At 40.5% G+C, this 25,711-nt stretch overlaps 1 protein-coding gene across 3 annotated transcripts in view; it reads left to right on the forward strand.

The window, feature by feature from the left end:
- Positions 1 to 25,711, forward strand: part of NUMA1 (nuclear mitotic apparatus protein 1) — a 75,875-nt gene that overhangs the window by 7,686 nt on the left and 42,478 nt on the right. Inside the window, exon 1 of one of the 3 annotated variants that reach the window (XM_038568774.1) lies at positions 3,606 to 3,784. The exons of the other annotated variants lie outside the window; for them this stretch is intronic. The gene's annotated coding sequence lies outside the window, so the exon portion shown is untranslated. Of the gene's footprint in view, positions 1 to 3,605; positions 3,785 to 25,711 lie in introns of those variants that run through there. 3 annotated transcript variants of the gene reach the window in all.

The following is a 25,711-nucleotide window of genomic DNA, read 5'->3' on the forward strand; positions in this document are numbered from 1 at the left end:
GTAGCAACTGTATTCTGCCCTGTAGGTGGGCATTTGTCAAGTGTCTGACTTCTGGATGGCCTGTGAGGGGCAAGGTAGTAAAAGCTTTTACCTACTTTTCTATTCTTCCTATGGTGTGATGGTCTGAGTTTGAGGGAAATCTCTGGCTTGCTGAGAGTTTGCCACTGAACCCCTCATGAACTGCTGCAAAGTGGACTCTGTCTTGTTGCTGACCTCTGAAGCCCAGTTTCTTTCGGCAGTGAACAAATAAGTAAGGAGTTTATCTCTCTTTTTTTTTTTTTTTTTAAGATTTTATTTATTTATTCATGAGAGAGACAGAAAGAGAGGCAGAAACACAGGCAGAGGGAGAAGCAGTTTCCATGCAGGGAGCCCGATGTGGGACTCGATCCCAGGTGTCCAGGATCAGGTCCTGGGCTGAAGGCGGCACTAAACCCCTAAGCCACCTGGGCTGACCAAGTTTATCTCTTAATGTTTTATCTCTTAAAGAGCTGAGTATATAAAGAAGTGTGTGATACAGGATTTTCCTCCTCACCAACTGTTTAAACCTATAGATACATTACAGGAATAATAAATATATAAGTTCAAACCTATTGATACTTTTTTTTTAAAGATTTTATTTAATTATTCATGAGACACACACACACACAGAGGCAGAAACACAGGCAGAGGGAGAAGCAGACTCCACGCAAGGAGCCTGATGTGGGACTCGATCCTGGGACTCCAGGATCACGCCCTGGGCCAAAGGCAAGCACTTAACCACTGAGCCACTTGGGTGTCCCTTTTTTTTTTTTTAAGGTTTTATTTACAAACCTATTGATACTTTATGAGAAAAATAGAACAAATTATATGCTTCGCTTAGATTCACCAGTTGTGAACATTTTGCTGCATTTGCTCTCTATCCTTTATTTTTCTGTTATCTGACTGTTAGACGTGAACATCATATACTTCATCCTAAATATTTCAGCATGTTTCCTAAAAACAAGACTATCTTCCTGTATAGCCACAATACAGTTAGCACTCAGGAAATTTAATTTTGATTCAATAGATCCAATGTATAGTACTTGTTCAGACTTCTCAAATCTTCCCAGTGATGTCTTTCATAGACTTTTTTCCTTTTTTTTTTTTAAGATTTTAATTATTCATGAGAGACACAGATGGAGAGGCAGGCTCCCTATGGGAAGCCCAATGTGGGGACTTGATTCCAGGACCCTGGGATCACTCCCTGAGCCGAAGGCAGATGCTCAACCACGGAGCCACCTAGGCGTCCCTCATAGACTTTTTCAAATCAGCCTTCCTAAGAAGGATCATGCTTACATTTAGTTGCCATGATTTTCTTGTTATCATGCCCCTTGAACAATTCTCTAGTCTCTTAAGTGAATTTTTTTTTCTACCATGGTATTGAGATCCTTAGAGTTTAGGTTAGGTTATTGCAGAATATTTTTCTTTCTTTCTTTTTTTTTTTTTTAAGATTTTATTTGCTTATTTATTTGAGAGACAGAATCTGAAGCAGAAGTGCAGAACCTGATGAGTAGGTTGGTCCCACAACTGCCAGATCATGACTTGAGCCGAAACCAATAGTTCAAAGCTTAACCGACTGAGCCACCCAGGTGCCCCCAGAATATTTCTTTCTTTTTTCTTAATTAGGATTTGTATGATTGTTTTCTCTTGATTAGATTCAGGTTAAACATTTTAAGTAGAGCAGGCAGCCTGGGTGGCTCAGCGGTTTAGCGCCGCCTTCAGCCCAGGGCCTGATCCTGGAGACCCAGGATCAAGTCCCACGTCAGGCTCCCTGCATGGATCCTGCTTCTCCCTCTGCCTGTGTGTCTACCTCTCTCTCTCATTAATAAATAAATAAAGTCTTTAAAAAAAACATTTTAAGTAGAGCTATATAGGTTAATAGAGTAGTGTGATTAGTGAAAAATCCTGTATTACACACATGGGCTCAATATTCAGTTTTTCATGACCATATATAATTGAGCATATGATTTTGTTGTCTAGTATGTAAGCCTAATAGAAATTGAGAGAAGAGGGAACTCAGTAGGACTGGGAATAAGTAGGAAAGACTTTCACAGGAAGATGGATGGAATTTGAGGTAGTTGGAGTATGGTTAGATAAGCTGCTTTTGGGTTTCCTATCCCACTATTAAGATTGTATATTATGAAAAATGAATTTATTCTTCAGAGCTTATTTTTAAAAGATTTTGTGGGGGTGCCTGGGTGGCTCAGTGGGTTAAGCATCTGCTTTCCACTTAGGTCATGACTCAGGGTCCTAGGATTGAGCCCCACATCAGACTCCCTCTCCCTCTGCCTGCCACTCCCCCTGCTTGTGCGCTCTCTCTGTCTCTCAAATAAATAAATAAAATCTTTAACCAAAAAATAAATAAATAAAAAATTTTATTTATTTTAGAGAGATTGAGAATATGAGTAGGGGGAGGGGAAGGGGTAGAGGGAGAGAGAGAATCCCAAGCCAACTCTGTGCTGGGCATGGAGCCTGATGCAGGGCTCGATCTCATGACCCTGAGATGGAGCCTGATTTGGGACTCTGTCTCAGTACCTTGAGATCATGACCTGAGCCAAAATCAAGAGTCAGACGCTTAACCAGTTGAGCCACCTAGGTGCCCCTCCTCTTGAGAGTTTAGAGCTCTGTATCTTCTGTGGTGTTTGTACTACTGGGAATCCTAATTTTTTTTTTGTTTGTTTGTTTTATTTATTTATTCATGAGAGACACAGAGAGAGTGGCAGAGACATAGGCAGAGGGAGAAGCAGTCTATCTGCCAGGATCCCAATGCAGGACCCAGTCCCAGGACCCCAGGATCATGACCTGAGCCAAAGGCAGATGCTCAACCACTGAGCCACCCTGGCGCCCCTGGGAATCCTAATATTTTAGAGCTCTGTCTTTGGCTTCAGGGCCCAGCATTTTGTCCCTGCCTAACCTTGAGGAAGTTTCTTCACTTGCAAACTAGAAAGAATATTAATAACTATTTAAGAGGTTATTGTGATGCCCAAAGTGTAGTATTGCATACATATTTGAATTAAAATATTTGAATGCCTTTAGGTGGGGACAGCGTTCTGGGTTCTGCCAATTGCTCCACTGGAGAATCCATTTCTTTTACGTGCCTGACTCCTGAAGGTATTTAAATTTACCACTGCAAAATAACTGAAGGCATGGAAATGAGAGAGGCTCGTGCAGAGAGAAGTGGGAAGACTGGCTTGATAAGTGTAGAGTGTACACTGAGATAATGGGAAATAGGTTGAATAAATGACTTAAGGCCATATAATGGAGGACTCAAAAATTAGGCCAGATAATTTAGGTATGATGCTTTAGGGAGAAGAAAGCCATGGAAGAGTTTTGAATAGGAGAAACACTTGGAAATGAGAGTAGAATGGAGCCTCCTGAGGAAGAACCTTTCCTGGTTTGGAGACCAGAATCCTAATAGGGCAGGGCCTTCCCAGTGCTGACCGAGGAGAGGTGGGGGTGTGGTGTGGTGTGGTTTGGTTTGGCAATCTTACCACAGGAGGCCAGAATTTCTGCCCCAGTGACTCTTCCTGCTCTGCGACTGACTCACCCCGTTGACCTAGGCTGCGTAGCTTCCCTTCCGGTTGCTGTCTGATCTACAGAACGATGGGGCTGCCTAGGATGATATGAGGCTGAGCTGACCAACAGTGGGTGGGGTGGGAGAATGAACAAGCATTTCTGCCCCTTTACCCATTCCCTGGGTAGATGCTAATTCTAAGCCAGACCAGGGATCTCTTTGTCTGGGTTTGAAGAAGCTGTCCACCAGGAGGTAAGTTCAAGATGGTTCCTGTCCTCTCTGGTTTTTCGTAGATCAGCTTTTTCCTGAACAGAAGCTTTACTCTTTTCCTTTCCCTGATTCATGTTCTTCATAGTAACCTCCTTTCAGTTATTTGAAGCACAGGGGTTATTGCAGGAGGTTGGAAGAGAGGTTTAATAGACATATATTCTTAGTGTGTGTGTGTGTGTGTGTGTGTGTGTGTGTGTGTGTGAGGGGGAGGTGTCCAGAGGTTTCATTGACCCCTGCTCTGAGGTGGATTATTATCCAGAACTCTTGTGAGCTACGTACTATAATGGCTCATACCCGTAGGGGTGATTACAGAGAGGTATCCTGGTCTTAAACCATCATTTCTCAGCTACTGGGTTTCAGAACCATGTGGTGTGCTTTAGTGTCCCAAGTTACTTCCTTTCCCTTTGAAAGACATCAGTGAGGAGCACAGAAGAGGGAGGAGTATGGATTAGAATAGGTTTGTGGATTATGCTAGAAGTCAGGGTGACTGGATTTCTAGTCCTGACTGTTGGTAACCAGCTATGTGACTAGAGATAAATTGCCTAATCTGGATGGACTGAAGTTCTCTTAATGTAAAAATGAACAGTTTGGATTATATGATCTGGAAGATTTCTTTCAGGGTCAAAATTTATGGTTATATAATGTATGACTGTAAAACTATAATTAACATGTGATGTATATTGCACATATCTTGTTCCCTTACTTATAGTTGTGGGACACTTAATAATATTTGTAAATTTGTTCTCCTCAAGGTAATTGTGTTCTCAGCCTTTTTTTAAAATTTACTCTGGCGATGCTGCCAATGCTCAGAATATTTTTGGCTTCTAAGCCAATCTTTTGAATATCCTCAGAAGTAGCAAATCATCACTTTTGCTTGGTGGATTCAGTTTTTGGAAACAGCCAAAAGATATGGTGAGCCAAAGAGTCAAGCAAGGCAGTACATTTTTTGGTGAAGAATCAGTTGTAAACAGTAAGACTTAATTTTTGTGTGTGTCTCACATGGAGTAGACTTTAAAGGCCATTTCCAGAGGAGTGTTTTCACAAATATTTTGAGCGATGGTAATATTGTTAGAATAAGTAAATAACTTCCTACAGAGACTATTTTGACTGCAGTTTTCATTTGATTTAATAAGCTTGGAAATGTTTGTTTAAAAAGGTGTCACTTCGGGATGCCTGGGTGGCTCAGTGGTTGTGCGTCTGCCTTTGGCTCAGGGCGTGATCCCAGGCCCGGGATCGAGTCTCACATCAGGCTTCCTGCATGGAGCCTGCTTCTCCCTCTGCCTGTGTCTTGCCTCACTCTGTGTCTCTCATGAATAAATTAAAAAAAAAATGGTGTCACTTCCTTTATACTCAGTGGTATAAATGCTGCTTCTCGGCCAAGGTGACTAGATAGTTTGAGAAAATTCACCTTTCTCATGGTAGTCCTCCCAAATCACAAATGGGATTTGAGGGCTGAAAGGGATTGGAACATGCTGGCATAGGACACTAGCTGACAGGGTGTTTGCAGTCCCATCTCCAGAAGACTCAATCACAAGTCCTTTGACTGCAGCACCCACTGTGCACCAGCATGCCAGAGCCCATTCAGAGGGCATGGCTCGAGCAGATAGTTTGATAGTTCCAGTCTTTTCGTGGGAAAAAATGATATATCAAGTTACTTCATTGATTTTTTTTATTAAATTTAATATTTTTGGTCAGCAGTTTGGTTTGAGAAACGAGGATAGTCAGGGGGATGGAAAGAGGGGGAAAGCAGACAGCCTATCTTGAATGCATTTGAAATAGACTGACTGGAGTACCCTGGAATCCGTTCCGTTCTTGTTGATAACTAGTCAGTAAAATAAGGTGTTCGGCTGTGTGGTCAGAAGATTGTCACTAAGTCACTATATGATCATTTGAAATTATTTAGGCCTCATTTTCCTCATTTTGATATTGAAAGAGTTACATACTAAGAGTTCTAGATCTGAGAACAGGTAGGCCTAAGGAGATTTGAGGTGGGAAAGTACCTACTTGTTCTAAGTTCCTTGACTATTAGATCAGTTCAAAATTCAAAAGAATTTTGAATTCCTTTTTAGCCCTTCAGTTATAGTGATTTTGCTTTCTACGTGCAGTCAAGGCTGAGTGATCAAACGTGAAGTAGCTATTTAATGGGAAGCGGGCACTAGGAGCTTTCTGCTGAAAAACAATCACAGGACATGCTGGTCCTGAGAGAAGTCATTCCCTGGTAGGACCTATTGTTTGAAGGAGTTGGGGGTAAATTTCATCCAAATGGACAGTGTGGATATTGTGATTTAGGAGATTTAGAGACTTTGTTCCCTGCTGTGGTTAATTTCAAGTCTTTCTCTAAAGGGATTCTTTTAATGATCGGTGCAGTGGGCTTCATTTAGAGAAAAAGCCCCAGGTAACCACAATTAGAGGTTAAATGGCCAAGAGCAGAGCTAGAGAGAAAGTGGCCTTCTTAGTTGCTTTTCCATACTTTAGGTCCTATAGTAACCTCAAGGAGAGAATAGGCTGCTTGGTGAGCTCACTAGGCTGGGAGATTTGGGCTCCAAACAGAGTAGGAGGATCTGTAGAATCCACACCTCTTAATCGCCCTATTCCTCTTCTTTCCCTCAGTGCCCTTTAGTTTTAATTAGGATTGTGTAAACATAGCTTGCCAGTCCCCTTAAAGTGGCAGGTCTATGACATTTTCTGTTGGTCACTCATGCTATGTAGGTGACTTTATTTATTTATTTTAAAGATTTTATTTATTCATGAGAGACAGAGAGAGGGGTGGGGGTGGGGGGGCAGAGACACAGGCAGAGGAAGAAGCAGGCCCGATGTGGGACTAAATCCCAGGACTCCAGGATCACGCCCTGAGCCACCCAGGCTTCCCCATATGTGACTTTAAATTAGAGGACTTGCCCTCTTTGACAATTTGGCTTCCCTGGCTGCCTCGCCGAAAGAATTCATTAGATTAGGGCCAGTTTGCTGTCATTCAGTCAGGCAACATTGTTTAGCACCCACTGTGTGCAAGCATTGTGCTGAAATGGAGCTGGTAAGTGAATGAGAGTGTTTCTGCTTTCCAGAAGCTTCGTCAAGTGAAACATTTGCAGCTAAAGGAGACCCAGAGAGGAATGGAATAAAGTGTATAGAGGAACAAGCAATAGTAGGAACACATAAAGGAGAGGACAGTTGTTTTTGAATTGGGAAAACAAGGAGAGCTTCTGAAGAGAGAAGGCGTTTGAACCAGGTTATAAAATGTGAATTAGGTGTTCAGTAGGTTTAGAAGAAAGAGCATTTTGGAGGAGGTCACAGCATGGGCAGAGGCACAGAGCTTGTTTGGGAAAAGTATTCCTGAGATAGAAGATATTTTAGAGGAATGAGCTGGAGATAGGCTGGAAAGGAAGTTTGATGGTTGGATCTTAAAGAACTTTAAATGTCATGTTAAGGAATTTGGATTTTATTCTGCATGGAGTTAGCTGTTGAAATTTTTTTGTTTATTTTTTTTAGTAACCTCTACACTCAACATAGTACTCGAACTCACAGCCTAGAGATCAAGAATCACAAGCTCTTCTGGCTGAGCTAGCCAGGAGCACCCTGAAAAAAAAATATTTTTTTAAGATTTATTTTTAGAGAGAGGAGAGCGAGAGCACACATGAGCTGGGGGAGGGCCAAAGGGGAGGGAGAAGCAGAGTCCCTGCTGAGCAGGGAGCCCTACCCTGGGCTCCATTCCAGGACCCTGGGATCATGACCCAAGTGGAAGGCACCCAGGATCCCTGTTGACTTTCTTCTTGTTGTTTTTTTTTTTTTTTTTAAAGTAGGCTCCAGGCCCAGTGTTCAGGAGTTAAAGTCACAACCCTGAGATCAAGACCTGAGTTGAGATCAAGAGTCAGATACTTAACTGAGTCACCCACGTGCCTGGCCCCCAATGTTTTTGATGTGAGGAATATCATAATCCAATCCATGTTACTTAAGGATTAGACTTTTTTTTTTCTTTAAAGAAAAAAAACAAACGATGTATTTATTTATTTGAGAGAGTGAGAGCAGGATGGGAGGGGCAGAGGGAGAAAGAATCTTAAGCAGACTCTGCACTGAGCTTGGGCTCATCATGGGGCTTGATCCCAAGACCCTAAGATCAGGACCTGAGCTGAAACCAAGAGTCAAACACTTAACTGACTATGCCACCTAGGTGCCACCATCTGTTTTCTTTAAGTATAAGGTCCTAGATTTAAGGGTTGAGAAGGTGCTGATCCTGGGTCTTGAGTAAAAAGTTTGTCAGGTGTCTCAGTATAACTTGATTCCTCAGTCACATTTATGAAAGCAGCTCCAAAAGCAAGAAGGCAGAAAATGATCAACATTGTCCCTCTAAACTGAGCTTCTCTACACCCCAAAGATGAAAGTTTTCTTAGACATATGCCTTCTGTAGTCTTCTTGCTAGTGGGTTGCTTATTTCTGCTAATCCTGTATACAATCCTATACAGATTTCTCACAAAGAATGGACTTTTGATTATACAGTGGAAACCAAAGATGTTTTTTGAATCTGATTGAAAAATAGTATATATTCATTGTAGGAAATAGGAAAAATACAGGAAAGTATAAAGAAGAAAACTAAAATTATCCATAACCCCACCATCTGTAGAAAATCGCTTATTCCCATTTTAGTATTTCAGTGTTTTGTACCTCTACATATTTCTGTTTTGCATAGTCCGAAGTCATATTACCTATAATAATTTTGTATTCTGCTTCCCAGTTACCATTGTTTTCATTGTATAAACTCATATAAATTTAAAATGTTGCTGAAACTATAAGGATTTCTTTTTTTTTTTTTTTTTACTATAAGGATTTCTAATGGCTATGTAATAGTTCATCATAGAGGATTTTTATATAGTGCTTTCAGTTTTTCTATTTTATTTTATTTTTTTAGAGATTGATTTATTTAGTCATGAGAGACACACAGAGAGAGAGAGGCGCAGAGACCTAGGCAGAGGGAGAAGCAGGCTCCTTGCAGGCAGCCTGATGCAGGACTCGATCCCAGATGTGGGATCATGATCTGAGTCGCCCAACCTCTGAGCCACCCAGGCATCCCTCAGTTTTTCTATTTTAAACAGTACTGTGATACTTTTATACAAATTATAGAAGTAATGTAACAAATAAGTCCCCTACACTTAACCCTTTATCCTAATTCTACTCTGCAGAGATAACCATTTTTATTTACTAATAGTTTTTATATTACCTTTTTAAAAATTTTTTTGAAAAAGATTTTATTTATTTATTCATGAGAGACACACAGAGAGAGAGAGGGGGGCAGAGACACAGGCAGAAGGAGAAGCAGGCTCCATGCAGGGAGCCTGATGTGGAACTCGATCCCGGGTCTCCAGGATCGTGACCTAGGCTGAAGGCTGCGCCAAACTGCTGAGCCACCCAGGCTGCCCTATATTATCTTTTTTTTTTTTTTTTCTTTTTTTTTATATTATCTTTTTTTTTGAGAGAGACTGCTCAGGAACAAGGTGAGGAGGGCAGAAAGAGGATGAGACAGAGAATATTAGGCAGATTCTATGGAGAGTGTGGAGCCCAATGCAGGACTTGATCTCATAACCCCAAGATCATGACTGAGCCAAACTCAAGATCAATCTCATGCTCAACCTACTGAGCCACCCAGGTGTCCCTTTATTATTATTAGTTCCTGGTGTAAGTTTGTGTCTATTTTTTTTTAAGATTTTATTTATTCATGAGAGAAACAGAGAGAGGCAGAGACATCGGCAGAGGGAGAAGCAGGCTCCTTGCAAGGAGCCAATGTGGTTCTCGATCCCTGGACCCTGGGATCATGACCTGAGCCAAAGGCAGATGCTCAATTGCTGAGCCACCCAGGGGTCCCTATATGTATATATTTTTTAAAGATTGTATTTATTTATTTGACAGAGCACAAGTAGGCAGAATGGCAGGCAGAGGGAGAGGGAGAGGCAGACCTTCCACTGAGTAGAGAGCCGGATGCAGGGCTCAATCCCAGGACCTTGGTAGTGACCTAAGCCGAAGGTAGATGCTTAACCAACTGAGCCACCCAGGTGTCCCTGATTATTTTCTTATGCTATATGCTGCAAAACACAAAAAATAAGGTTTTAAGGACAAAAGTAAAAATGACCTGTAATTCCACAACTCAGAAATAAACATTATTTGCTATATATCCTTATAAATTTATATACACAGATTCACACAAGTATACAGGTATATATGTATGTATGATACACATTTGTATATGTAGTTTAAAAAATAAATTTGGATCATACCATATCAAATTTTATGTCTTTTTAAATTCTAACATTGAGTATTTCTCTATGTCATTAAAATTTTAAATATTTTTATTGTTTTTTATTTTTTAAATTTTAAATATTTTTAGTGACTGTATAGGTTTCATCATGGATGTATCATAATTTATTACTTAATTTTGTCCAGTTTTTCATAATGATTAATATATTATATCTTTGTTTATATTTTAGATTAGTTTTATTTCTGTGAATGGAATTATTTGTTCAAAGAACGTGAGTTTTTGGGATCCTTGGGTGGCGCAGCGGTTTGGCACCTGCCTTTGGCCCAGGGCGTGATCCTGGAGACCCAGGATCAAGTCCCACGTCAGGCTCCCTGCATGGAGCCTGCTTCTCCCTCTGCCTGTGTCTCTGCCTCTCTGTCTGTCTCTCTGTGTCTCTCATGAATAAATAAATAAAATCTTAAAAAATATTTTTTTAAATTTTTATTTTATGATAGTCACACACAGAAAGAGAGAGAGGGTAAAATTTTGGGTAAAATGAGCATAACAAAATTTACCATTTTAACTTTAAATTCATGATTTAATTTCAATTCACAATTAAGTGTACAATTCAGTGACATTAAGTCATATTCACAATGTTGTACAGCCATCAACTATCCATTTTCATCATCCCAGACAGAAACTGTGCCCATTAAACAATAACTCCCATTCCATCCTTCTCCAGCCCCTAATGCCACTCTTTTACCTTCCATTATTATGTATTTGCCCATTCCAGCTACCTCCTAAATTGGACATACAATTGGTGTTCTTTTCTGTCCTGCTTACTTCACTTAGCATAATGTTCGAATATGAACATCTTTCAGGTTCTTTTTTTTTTTTTTTAAGATTTTATTTCTTCATGAGAGACACACGGAGAGGCAGAGAGAGAAGCAGGCTCCATGAAGGGAGCACGATGTGGGACTCGATCCTGGGTCTCCAGGATCATGCCCTGGGCCAAAGGCAGGCACCAAACTGCTGAGCCACCTCTGTGTTCCTCTTTTCAGGATCTTTTTTTTTTTTTTTAAGATTTATTTATTCAGAGAGAGAGAGAGAGAGAGAGGCAGAGACACAGGCAGAGGGAGAAGCAGGCTCCATGCAGGAAGCCTGACATGGGACTCGATTCCGGGTCTCCAGGATCACACCCCGGGCTGCAGGCGGCACTAAACTGCTGTGCTACCGGGGCTGCCTGTCAGGTTCTTAATATACATTGCCAAATTTCTTTTCAGAGAACCACTTAAAAAAGGGCTTCTTACTTGAATTAGAAAATGCAGTATTCTTTCTTTGACAAATTTTCATTCCAAGTATTAGTTTAAGTTAACTTTCCTGGAGGGTATGATAGCTTCCTTGCCATTATCATATAAAATCAAAATTTGAGAGAGGATGGAAGGAGAAAGAAAGTGTGTATGTGGGGGTCACTGTTAGGTAGCCTCATTTGCTAACATTTTTGGGAATGGAAAGGAGATAAGGTACCCTCAAGTCCCCATTTGTAAAATTGGGATGATGGCATCTTCCCTTGCTACAAAAATCGAATGACCTAAAATTCCTGGTAGAAATGATTTAATTTCATGTCCTGGATATTCAGAATAGTAGGCTTTGCAGGGGAGGATCAGCCTACCTTTCCCACAAAGGTTAGAGCTCTAGCTCTTAGCAATTGGCTAGACATGCTAGAAGTGTTGAGCTGCTTCCTAGTGAATCTTCTTTCTACAACCAGAAGAGGATAGACATCTATGTTGTGCTGTGTTGGGGGGCTATGGTGGGGATGTTTAGCAGCAGAGATAATGTAGCTTACTTTGATTTCATTATCATTGTAGTGTGTGAGTGGGAGCTACATTGTTCGTCAGTGTCACTGAAGGACATCAGGAACCAGGCCTGTTTCCCATTAGTTGAAATTAGACAAGAAGATGAAGAATAAATAGTTCATTGGAAACTCATTAGTGTCTCAACCCAGAAGTAGAGGGATATCTTTGGACTTATTTGAGTGTTTTAGACTTTTTTCAGTATTAAAAACCAGACCTATAGTTGCATATAAATTTTGTTTAAAGATTTATTTATTCATTTGAGTGAGAGACAGAGCCTGCACACGTGCGGGGTGGAGGGGGGGGGCAGAGGGAGAGGCTCTTAAGCAGACTCCTTGCTGAGTGTGGAGCCCTATGACACAGGGCTCAGTCTCATGACCCTGAGATCATTACCTGAGCTGAGGTCAAGAGTTGGACACTTAACCAACTAGCCACCTATGTGCCCATATAAATTCCATTTAAGATGAGCCTCACTGTCTAAAATAGCCACACACTATTGAGTTGGACAACAACTAATCTCCATAAAGAAACTGTTCTTTATGGGCACCTGTGTGGCTCAGTGGTTGAGCATCTACCTTCGGCTCAGGGCATGATCCTGGGGTCCTGGGATCTAGTCCTGCATTGGGCATCTCGCAGAGAGACTGCTTCTCCCTCTGCCTATGTCTCTGTCTCTCTCTGTGTCTGTCATGAATAAATAAATAAAATCTTTTTAATTTTTTTAAAGAAACTGTTCTTTAAGGCAGCCCTGGTGGCTCAGCAGTTTCGTGCCGTCTTCAGCCTAGGGTGTGATCCTGGAGACCTGGGATCGGGTCCCACATTGGGCTCCCTGCATGGAGCCTGCTTCTTCCTCTGTCTGCCTGTGTCTCTCCCTCTCTCTCTCTCTCTCTCTCTCTCTGTGTGTCTCATGAATAAATAAATACAATCTTTACAAAAAAAAAAAAAACTATTCTTTAGATATTCAATGTAAGTTATTATTTTGTTTAAAGCCAGGTAATAAATATTTGAGGCTTTGCAGGCTGTGTAGTTACAACTACAGTTTACCCTTGAATGACATAGGTTTGAACTACTTGAGTCCACTTATAGAGGGATTTTTTGGATAAATACAGGACTATAAATGTATTTCTTCTCCTTATAATTTTCCTGGTAACATTTTCTTTTCTCCAGCTTTATTGTTTGGTTACAGTATTAATACATATAACTTTTACAAGATAGGTTTTAATTAGTTGTTTATGTTAGTAAGGTTTCCAGTCAGTAGTGGTTATTGATACTTCAGTATTTGGGGTATCAGAAGTTCTGCATTGATTTTCAGCTGCACAGGGTAGTGGGGATGTCAAGTGATTTGGTACCCCTAACTTTTGCATTGTTCAGGGTTTTCTTTATTCACCTCTGCAGGTCATAGTTTGTTGACCTTCAGATAGTGGGAAATATATTAGAATATATTAGTCAGAAGCCCTAACTGTTCAAAAACTACAGCATTTTACTCAAGTTTTTTAAATTTGAGGAGTCCATTATATACTAATATGGAAACATGTCAAAGAAATTTTTATTTTTATTTTTTTATTTTTTAAAGATTTTATTTATTCACAAGAGACAGACACACACACACACAGAGAGAGGCAGAGAACACAGGCAGAGGGAGAGCAGGCTCCATACATGGAGTCCGACGTGGGACTCGATCCTGGGTCTCCAGGGTCAGGCCCTGGGCCGAAGGTGGTGCTAAACCGCTGAGCCACCTGAGCTGCCCTCAAAGAAATTTTTAAGTGAAAAAGGCAAGTTGCAAAACAGCATACAATATGATTACAGATATGTAGACCAAACATGCACTCCTTGTGTCTTTATTTACACACCTGCATGTATACACACACACATACACATATATGTATCTCTGTACACGTACATACATGTGTATGTTTGTACATGCTTAGGAAAGGTTACAACAAACTTGTAACAGTGGTCACTCTGAGGAGGGGAGTGTTGGTGAATGTGGGCAAATGGGGAGTTTTACATTTTACTCTCTGTCTCTCTCTATGTATGTCTTTTTTTTAAAGAGTTTATTTATTTGACAGAAAGAGTACGAGCAGAGGGAGTGGCAGGCAGAGGGAAAGGGAGAAGCAGGCTCCCCACTGAGCAGAGAGCTGGATGTGGGACTGGAGCCCAGGACACTGGGATCATGACCTGAGCCAAAGGCAGACCCTTAACTGACTGAGCCACTCTGGTGCCCCTACATTTTACTCTATATATTCTCTATTATAATATTTCATAGTGATAATGTATTCTTTTTCCTTCCTACTTGTTTGGATGGCTGGTGGGCCCATCTGCACTTGCCAGGGTCAGGAGTGTGACAAAGTAGGATGAATTCCACAAGCCAGCTCTGCCCACATCAGTTGAGTGGGAAGCAGCTGCTGAGACCAGAACAAGGAACACATGTATTGGTTAGGGGTGAGGGGGGGCTGTGCGCAGGTGGCTGGGAGAGGCAGCCAAGACAGACCAATTCTAATTTACCAACAGTAAGCATCACATGTCATGCCTTGACATTCTCCAAGTTGTTTTGCCCTCCTTTATCATCACATTGGACCCTGAGGAAAATTCTATGAGCAAGTAAGGCAGGGATGATGACAAGAAAGGAAGCAATGAAAACAGTGGACAAGAATGTGTGTAAATAGAAATTTTTTTCTTTCGTTTAAAAGGAAATCTGGGGCAGCCCCGGTGACGCAGTGGTTTGGCGCTGCCTGCAGCCTGGGGTGTGATCTTGGAGACCTGGGATCGAGTCCCACATCGGGCTCCATGTATGGAGCCTGCTTCTCCCTCTCCCTCTGCCGGTGTCTCTGCCTTTCGCTCTGTGTCTATGAATAAATAAATAAAATCTTTAAAAAAAATAAAAAAATAAAAGGAAATCTGTACAAGGATATGCATTATGGCATTGTTTGAAATGGTAACAGATTGAAAATAGCCATGACCATCAGTAGGAAAATACCTGAACACACTGTATTTTTTTATGTGGACTGTTATTATACAGTCTTTTAAAAGTATGAGTTGAAATTTTATTCACTGACACTTGGGGGGTGTTCATGATAAATTATTAAATGAGAAAAACAAGTTGCAGAGCAATGTTGAAGTGTAAGCCTAGTTTTTTAAAAATAGAGAATAATTAAAAATCCCCTTAAATATAAAAATATATTTGTACTTATGTTCTTGGGGGCATGGAAAAATCTATTAACCTATCTTATCTTGTGGGAGGGCCCAGAGAGGAACGAAAAGGTGCTGAGAGATTACAAATTCTGTTTTTTAATCTCACTTTGTATTGCTTCATTGATTTTAGAGAATAAGGAAAACAAACTTGTTCAAGCAAGAGTCTCCTATTTTTTCACCTTAATTGATTTTAAGAGGTGCTTTTAATTTTTTTAGTGAGTTAATGAAGCAGAGAATTATGAAAGTGAAAATAGTTAACATGTAAATCTTCTTCTGAGTTTAGGGGAGGTATCTGGGTAGTGGAAAGAGTCCTAGGAGTCAGGGAACCAACTTTGTAGTTAGAGTTCTTAACTTTCTGATGTGTGAGCTTCCATTTAATAAGGTTACTTAACTGTTAAAACAGGGCCCCACTCTCTGCATCTCTAAAATGAGGAGTTTGTACCAGAGACACAGATCTCCAAAGTCCTAGAATTTCTAGTCCTAATGCTCCAGGATCTATGATCCCACAATTGAACTACCTCTTGAGATTAGAACATTGTCTTTTATTTATTTTTAAATGCTTTGTTGTTGTTTTTACATTTTAACACTCTGAAATTAGGATGCGTTTATAATTGGTGGCATCTTTCAATTGTCATTGGCTATTTTTTTCACATTTTTATTATCTCTGAAATTGAAATATCTTACTATTGTACTGATAGTACAGGATAGTTGCACTTTTCAAAGGCCATTTTTTTTTTTTCATTAACTATAATCTTGGCCCCTTCCTGGGCTTCCCTTACTTCTGATCCCATCAGATTCACTGTCATCACTTAGACATTATGGATAGGGACAAATGGGTGAATACATTATTTGTATGTACAAGGATTTTGTGCATCCTTACTTAACTGGTAGGTGCCCTATATGTACCTGCTGCTTGAGAAGTCAAGTAAGTATATATGTAGCCCTGAGACATCCAATTTTGCTCCCAAATTTTGATTAGTCTATCTTAATTTTGCCTAATGTTTGCTTTTTAATGAAAGTGTAATGTGCATACAGAAAAATGCATAATGTAGCTCATGACTTGTCACAAGGTGAGCACACCTGTGTCATTACAGCTGTTTCAAGAAACAGAACATTCCAGAACCAGCATTCCGTTATCCCTTTCCAGTCATTATCCCCCAGCTTCCTTTTTTCATTTTATTTATTTATTTATTTTATTGAAGTTCAATTTGCCAACATATAGTATACCCAGTGCTCATCCCATCAAGTGCCCTCCTCAGTGTCCATCACCCAGTTACCTCATCCCCCTGCCCGCCTTCCCTTCCACTACCCTTTGTTCATTTCCCAGAGTTAAGAGTCTCTCATGTTTTGTCACCCTCTCTAATTTTTCCCACACATTTCCCCTCCTTTCCCTTATAATCCCTTTCACTATTTCTTATATTCCCCGTATGAGTGAAACCATATGGTTGTCCTTCTTTGATTGACTTACTTCACTCAGTGTAATACCCTACAGTTCCATCCACGTTGAAGCAAATGGTGGGTATTCGTCCCTTCTAATGGCTGGGTAATATTCCATTGTATACATAGACCACATATTCTTTATCCATTCATCTGTCAAAGGACAACAAGGCTCCTTCAACAGCTTGACTCTTGTGGACATTGCTGCTATAAACATTGGGGTGCAGGGGTCCCGGCATACACCCAGAACCAAGTGGAATACCGTGCTGGTTCATTCTGTGAGATGATATTCTCTCTTCATTTCCATTCTGCCCCCCTCTTTTATCTTGTTTATGTTTTGGTGGTCAATGTTGGGGCCTTCTAGTATTGCTGGTTTATATAAATTTGGGGTTGAGCATCTTCTAACATACAGAACAAAATACACTCAGAACCAAGAGGATCACCCTCTAGGACCCCTCAGGTAGACTACATTCTCTCTCCACTACCACTTTTTCACCACTACCATCCTCTAGTCCCCTCCCCCCCACTTTTTTTTTTTTTATTTTTTCTCTTTTTCCTCTTTACTTTTTTTTTCTTTTTCTTTTTTCTTCTTTTTTGGAGTTTTTGGCCTTTTATATTTTACTACTTTGTTTTAAAATTTGTTTTTTGCTTTAGTGGTCCTTTTGTTTTCTTTCTAAATACAGTAGGGATGGTGACTGTTGGTTCCTAGGTGGGTGGGTGGCTCATGGTTATCTTGGGGTGAATCTGCTGGAAAGAGCTTCAAATTTGGAGCCAGTAGATCGGTCTTGCATTGTGGTCCTAATGTTTTGTACTTGTGTGACCTTAGGCAAAGTGCTTTTCTGAACTTCATTCCTCTTTGATAAAATGAAAACAATGTCTACCTTGGAGAGCTGTTGTGAGGATTATGTGAAATGCTTCGTAGATGGGAAACACATCAGTGTTAAAGCCATACACACAAATGCTAGTCATTTTTAGTGAGGGAGGTAGAATCCCAAGCAGGAAATGATGTGAACTTGATGTAAGGAGAGAAAATGAAGACATTTGATCCCCAAATCCCGTCTCTTAGCTACCTTTCTTTTAGATTGACATTGGTGTAGTCACTGGCTTTCTGTTAAAATTTCCCCAAATGAAAATAATATAAAGGTCCTAATAAAAGGAACCTGCAGAGATTTGGAATTTCACCCAGAGCCCGTCACTTCTCAATATGGGTGTCCCTGGAGCTGTGCAAGGCAGAGGCTGAGGCAGATTAACAAATTTAAAGAGCAAATGTGTAAACCACCTCTTTATAGGCCTCCTAAGCGAGCATGATCCTACTGTAGACCCTTTTCTGATTATAATCACACTGTTCCAAAAGTGACCCAAATCTGTATCTCTACCCTAAATCATATTTTTCACCATCTGCTGGATTTTTCTGATTCTATGTCCAATAGACCCCTCATATCTAAAACCAAACTTTCAACCATTTGCCATTAGGCCTGATGATTTAGATTATGAACTTCTGGGGATGCCTCTGTGGCTCAGCGGTTGAGCACCTGCCTTCCACCCAGGGTGTGATCCTGGGGTCTGGGGATCGAGTCCCACATCGAGCTCCCAGCATGGAGCCTGCTTCTCCCTCTGACTGTATCTCCACCTCTCTCTTTCTGTCTCTCTCATGAATAAATAAATAAAAATCTTTAAAAAAAAAAATAAAAAAGTAAAAATCTTTAAAAAAATAAAAAAATAAAAATCTTAAAAAAATAAAAAAATAAAAATCTTTAAAAAAATAAAAATAAAATCTTTAGATTTTTATTTATTTTATTTTTTTAAAGATTTTTATTTATTTATTCATGAGAGACACAGAAAGAGAGAGGTGGAGATACAGTCAGAGGGAGAAGCAGGCTCCATGCTGGGAGCTCGATGTGGGACTCCGATTCCGGGTCTCCAGGATCACGCCCTGGGCCGAAGGTGTTGCTCAACCGCTGAGCCACTCAGGCTGCCCAAATAAAATCTTTAAAAAAAAAAAAGATTATGAACTTTGGAGTGAGAGGGACCTGGGTTTGAATCTTAATTCTGCTACTTGTTAACCTCATGATTTTGGACAGGTGGTTCAACATCTTGAAACTTCTTTGAAAGGGTATATTAATGGCACTTGCCTGATAGAGTGAGTTGGTACTAGTGCTCAATGAATGAAGTTATTACTTTTACATTCTTCTTGTTTGTTTTTGGCACACATGATCATCTACTTTCAAGCTAGGAAATTAGAGGTGCTTCTAGAATTTTCCTTTTCTCATTCTTCACTTACAATTGATTATCAGAGTCTGTCATAAGTGGTTCTCAAACTATTTCTTCCTCTTTTATAAATCCCTGCTTTATTTCAGACATATATCCCCTACTTGCTTGGAACAAGCAGTGGTTTTACACTGCATTCTGTAAAGCTTAATATAATTACAGGACAAAAAAATAAATAAATTAGAAAAAAAATTACAGAACAGACTCAGGAATCAGTGGAAGTAGCAGGGGAACCAGGCTCCAAACAACCTTTACTTCGCACCATCTACTTTTTTCTGTATCTTGGGTTCTATATGAAGATTGAATCTGAAGAGGGTTCACTTTTCAAATATATTCTGAAATCTTTCATTCATCTAAGAAATGCTTATCAAGTACCTTCTATGTGGCAGGTGTTGTGCTGAATTCTAAGAATTCAGTGGTGAGCACGTGATCTGTGATTTCATGGAACATGAGAAAATTAATGAAGTACAATTAGAAACTATGAGAGCTGTGAAGGAAAGGGCTCTGGTGCTATGCATAGTAGGAACTTGACCTAGTATGGAACTGGGAACTAGGCAATTAGGGAGGGTTTACATGAGGAAGTAACATTTGTTGAGCTAAGATGTGATGGGTAAGTTAGAATTAACTAGATGAAGAGGTAGGAAAAGAAAGCTTTGGGTAGAAGGAAGAGCATGGACAACACTAAACCACATGCAGATATAACTTTGTACTAATGAGCTTTCAGCCCCTAATAGCAGCTAGCATTTTTTCTTTGTGCTAGGTATTGTGATAAGCACTTTACACATACTGTCTTATTAAATGTTTTTTTTTTTTTTTTAAAGATTTTATTTATTCATGAGGGACACAGAGAAGCAGAGACTTAGAGGGAGAAGCAGGCTCCCTGCGGGGAGCCTGACACAGGACTTTATCCCAGGACCCCAGGATCACAACCTGAGCCAAAGGCAGAGGCTCAACCACTGAGCCAGCCAGGCACCCCCTGTCTTCTTAAATCTTTACAATGACCCTTTGAAAAAGTACTGTTAACTACTCACATTTTACAGGTGGGGAAACTGGGGAACCCAAAGAGGCTAAATAATCTGCTCAAGGTTGCACAGCTAGTAAGCTATAGTGCCAGGATTTTAATTAGGCAGTCTAACTCCAGATTCTATGCTCTTAGGCAGCTGTATTACCTTCCTCTTGTTTCTTACCATTCTAGCCTGTACGTCATACAGACTGGAACATAGATCTGATCTATGTTTCTCCCCTTTACTCCCTCCCTTTAGAAACCTTGATTGTTTCCTATCACCTACAGGATAAAATCTGAATTCCTTAGTATGATGTAAGTGCCTTACAATTTAGTACTACTTATCCTCATCATCTGCTACACCTTCCTAAAAATGCATGCCATTGCTCACATGTAACAAGCTCTGTCTTTGCATATGCTGTTCTCTCTGCCTAGAATGCTCTTTTTTACTTCTCTTTTGGTGAAACCTTACTCCTCCTACTCACACTTCAAGTACTTAGCTTAAATGTTACTTCCTTGGTACAGCTTTCCTAATCATCCATCCTGAGTTAATCAGACCCTCACATGTCCTTTAAACAGTAACTTCTGTGTTCCTCTTCTGAAGTCTTTTCATCCAAGCAGGAATCCTAGGTCTTTCCCTTCCCACACCCTGTACCTAAGAACTCTGGGTCTACCTCCACAGTGCCTTTCAAATAACACTGTTCTTTTTCAGCCCTACTGCCACTGCAATTACCACCTCACTCTGTTCTGCCTCTGGACTTGATGTTGTGCCAGATTCATTTTTTTGAAAAAGCACACACATGTAAGCCATTCTCCTGCTCAGGACATTGCCTTTCTCAGGTGCCTCCAACAAGTCAGTGTTGGTTTCTACTTCTCAGTGTTCTCTCACCTTACTTTTAGCACCATCCCATCTGTGTTCTTTGGCCTTGTATTAAGGTGAGTTATAGGTATATTTCTTTCTCTACAGGGTTGTAAGCCTGTCTAGTTCATGTTTGAGTCTCCACCATTGTCTCTACAGGTGTTTATTTCAGGTTTATGGTTGAATGTCCCTGATTAAATTTCATTAATTCCGAGTAAAGAGTAATCCATGGTATGTATGTATATTATATATATATATATATTTTTTTTTTTTTTTAAGATTTTATTTATTTATTCACAAGAGACAGAGAGAGGCAGAGCATAGGCAGAGGGAGGAGAAGCAGGCTCCATGCAGGGAGACCGATGTGGGACCCGATCTTGGGACTCTGGGATCACACCCTGAGTGGAAGGCAGACACTCAAACCACTGAACCGTGGTATATATTTTGAAGAATCTGTTGGAAATAGTGTTGGTGTTTTTTGTTTTGTTTTTTTAAAATAAAGATTTGGTCCTAAAGGAAGGAAAATTTCACTTTTGGGAAAATTGCTTGTGAGGAACTAACTCCTCATACTTCTCAATGATGCCAGATACATGGGATGTTATTTTGTCTAAATCTGTTCAAGTTACTTAGCATATTTAAAAATGGAGAAAATGACTCCTGCCTTGCCCACACCACAAGTTAGTTATAGCAGAAACCATTTGAACAAAGAATATGTAAGTGCTTTGTACGCATAAAGGACCATATCAATAAGACAGGTATAGGTTGTAGTTGAGACATGCTAGAGAGAGCACTGAATTTTTTTTTTTTTTAAGATTTTATTTATTTATTCATGAGAGACACACAGAGGCAGAGACATAGGTAGAGGGAGAGGCAGGCTCCCTGTGGGAAGCCTGATGTGGGACTCCATCCTCAGGACCCCAGGACCAAGACTTGAGCCAAAGGCAGGGGCTCAACCACTGAGCCACCTGGGTGCCCCAAAAACACTGGATTTAGAAGACTTGGGTTCTGGCTTTGCAATCCTTGTAGGTTGACCTTGAAGCAGGTATTTTCTTCAAGTCTTCTAGTCTATAAAGTTGAAATGAGCATGCTTGGCTCTTAGGGTTCTTTAGGAAGGATTTATTTTATTTTTTTTTTTAATATTTTATTTATTTATTCATGAGAGTCACAGAGAGAGGCAGAGACACAAGCAGAGGGAGAAGCAGGCTCCATGCAGGGAGCCCGACTCAGGACTCGATCCTGGGTCTCCAGGATCACACCCTGAGCTGAAGGCCGATGCTCAACCACTGAGCCACCCAGGTGTCCCTTTTAGGAAGGATTTAATTGAAATGTGAGAAATAGCCTTCCTTAAATTCTTGAAGTCTGTTAAAATGTTAGGTTTGATGTTTGATTTTTTTTTTTTTTTAAGTTATGGCCATGTTAGATGCCATTCCCATTTATTTTATTAATAGCATATTAACAACTTTGGTTTTTGAGGCAGTCTAGCATCCTATTTAGAAATCCAACCCTTATGAATATTGTGTTTGTTAATTTCTTTCTGTGGTTAAAGGCATTGCAGTGTGATTGGAGAAGTGGATTTGGAACCGGAAAGACAGGGGATTCAGTGCTGTGTAGGAGGTAGATACAGAAGATAAAGCAGGGGAGGGTGGGGGGAGAGGGAGAGAGGAGAGGATGAGAAAGGAGAGAAGTGTCATCTGAGGTTTTTTTAGCTACTTAAAGCCTATTTGAAATAAACCAGATCCTGGGCAGAGTTCTTATTCTGTAAAGCTTATATTCTGAAATCACAGTTTGTCTCAAATCAGACTTTGCTCAGACATACAAATAAATTGTAAAATTTCCATCTCAGCCAGGAGATACCAAATCTTCAGTCTAGTTGTCACATGTATTCCAGCATGAATGTAGGCTGGGTGACTAGATGACCATTAAGGTCTCTTTCAACTTTAAGATCTGTGATTGTTTACCAGGCATAGAAAGCTGCTTTGGGGGCGCCTGGGTGGCTCAGTCAGTTATGCATCTGCCTCCGGCTCAGGTCATGATCCCCAGTTCCTGGGATGAAGCCCTGAGCCCTGCATCAGGCTCCCTGCTCAGCGAGGAGTGTGCTTTTCCTTCTCTCTCTGCCCCTCCCCCGCCTCGTTGCTCATGCTCCTTTTTTCTCTCACTCATAAATAAATAAAATCTTAAAAAAAAAAAGCTATTTTTATTTAGGCTTCTAAGACCAATGTAATTATAAATTGCACTTTTCTCTGTGGCTTTTATTTATGAAACCTTGTAAATGCCTCGAGTATAGTTCCAATCACCTTTTATTGTGCCCCATGCAAAGTTGGTACTACCAGTTTCCAAAGACCACATCAGAATAATTGAAGCATCCACATATGCCTTGCTTTGGGGATGGGATCCAGTAGGGTAACAAAGTGCTTGTTTCTAAGGGATTTGCTTTTTTTTTTTTTTTTCCCTCCTGGAAAGGAAGCCCTAACTGGTGAAGTTACGACCATATTCTGAGGAGATTAGTTCTACGACAAAGACTTTTATTGTTGTTATTATTGAGAATGGTGTCCTGGAGAAAGAATCACGGGAAATTTTTGGAAGTGCTTTAGATGTGATCTCCCCAGTACCAATACCCTTCTTTTACTGAGACCCAAGCTAGGGCAAGTAACTTGCCTAAAGCCATAAAGAGGGGATGGTAGATCCAGAACTTCCCTCCAGGGGCTTCTAACACCAAATCTAGCTGTTTTTCTCTTTCTTTCTACCATTGGTATGGCTGTCTCCAGGAGTAGTTGCAAATCTTTACACTAAAACTATTCTTCCATCAGTTTCTTTTACCTTTTCCACCATCAGTTCTGTGTTTGTGTGCAAACATTGTGCTAGATGTATTGCCTGTAGGGACAGATCCGTTTACTCCTCTGTGACCATGAAACAGGGTGAACAGGTTCTTAGGTGTTTTGTAGAAAGACCTTCTTGAGGGAAAACTGAATAGGTCCTCTTGGATGTTATAATGAATCCTCTCTGGGTTTTGATTTGCCCTCTGCTTTTCTCCCCAGGAAGCTGCAGGCTTACCAACACTGCCTCATTACTTAGCACTACCCTCTGGAGAAGGGAGAATGAGGCCTGGTAAATAAGCTGGAGGTCAGGGTTCTGAGACAGTAGTCCTTCCCTCCAGCCTTCCTTCTCCATGGCTTCTCCCCCTTGACATAGATCCCCCATCCCTTCCAGTAGAAAATTCTTCTACACTCAGTCTTCAGAGTAGTTTTGGTCCCTTAATGTTTGTAAAGCTGTTGCATCTTCAGAAAAAAGTTCTTTAATGGTTACTTTTAAAATTAGAACTGTTTGGGATCCCTGGGTGGCTCGGTGGTCTAGCGCCTGCCTTTGGCCCAGGGCATGTGATCCTGGGTCCCGGGATCGAGTCTTGCATCAGGCTCCCTGCATGGAGCCTGCCTCTCCCTCTGCCTGTGTCTCTGCCTCTCTTTCTCTCTGTGTGTCTCATGAATAAATAAATAAAATCTTAAAAAAAAATAGAACAGTTTGTTTTGATTAAAAAGGTTGATTCTTATGAGGACCTACAGAGATACAGGGTTTTTTTGAGTCACTGAGAGTGTGCAAGCTTTTATTTATTCATTTGATGGTTGTTTAGTTAAGAGCAGTGGAGAATAATGTAGAAACCACATAGACAAGTCACTACCTATGTGACTAAGTCACTTAATGCCTGAGACTCAGATTTCCTCATCTTTAAGACAGAAATAAAACCTATCTTATAGACTGTTGAGAGGACTAAATGAGATAAATATGTAAGAGAATGGGCTCTGGGGAGACCCAGCTGGACTCCCAATTTTGGCTCCAAAATTTATTAGCTGTTGGCCTGAGGCAAGTTATTTAATCTTTCTCAGTTCTTTTTCTGTAAAATAAAGATAGGTAATCATATTGTTATTGTATTATTGAACTATTGTGAGGATTAAGCAAAATAAAGAAGGGAAATGTTTAGCACAGTGTTTGTGCCATAAATACTCATTAAATGTTAGCTATTAATTACAACAGTAACAGCAATAGTCTGTAGGTTTTTATGATGCTAGGACATCGGGTGGCAGAGGAAAGACTAGAAGGCATAGGGCAGTGGATCTATCAGAGGATTTTTCCCTGCCAGTTTTCCTCATGAGGGGGCCTGTAGGGAATGAGAGGCTCTCATTGGGCCTACAGCTTCCTGCAGCAAAGGCTTCCCTTCCAGGCTAGTAGGCTGAGGTAGGAGGTTCAAAGGGCCTTCAGAGGACAGTGAGAAGACCAGTCTGGCAGGGTAGAGGGTTTGGGTAAGGGCAAAAATAACTCCAGAAGGTAAAACAGGCCCAGTCCTGGAGGGCCTTGAGTGCCAGTCTTTTCTTTGTATTAGAATTACCCTACCCTGGGCCATCTCCGTGGAAATTGCTCCCTTTCCATCATTCCCTTATACTTTTTAAAATGGTAATATACATTATTTTTTTAAATAGCAATAGATGATAAAAACTGTATCGTTTACATTTTAAATAAAAATAGTAAAACAAACCCCCATACACCTGCCATCCAGCTCAGGAGATGTAATTTTTAAAAAAAAAATTTTATTTATTTATTTGACAGAGCACAGCAAGGGGGAGCGGGAGAGGGAGAAGCAGGCTCCCTGCTCAGCAAGGCTGATCCTAGAACCCTGGGATCATGACCTCAGCTGAAGGCAGCCGCTTTACCAACTGAGCCACTCAGGCACCCCAGGAGATGTAATATCACTAGACCTTTTGAAAACACCCTGTGTGTGCTCCACATGCATCACCAACTCCTTCCAACCTCTGAGTGCTATCCTGAATCTTGTGTTAGTCATTTATTGTTTTCCTTCCTTCCTCCTTTCATATATATATATATATATATATATATATATATATATATATATATATTTTTTTTTTTTTTAAGATTTTATTTATTCATGAGAGACACAGAGAGAGGCAGAGACATGGGCAGAGGGGGAAGCAGGCTACATGCAGGGAGCCCAATGCGGGACTCGATCCGGAGACTCCAGGATCACACCCCAGGCCAAAGGCAGGCGCTAAACCACTGAGCCACCCAGGGATCC

Source organism: Canis lupus, chromosome 21 (genome assembly GCF_011100685.1).
Source record: "Canis lupus familiaris isolate Mischka breed German Shepherd chromosome 21, alternate assembly UU_Cfam_GSD_1.0, whole genome shotgun sequence".
In the NCBI taxonomy this organism is placed as follows: Eukaryota; Metazoa; Chordata; class Mammalia; order Carnivora; family Canidae; genus Canis; species Canis lupus.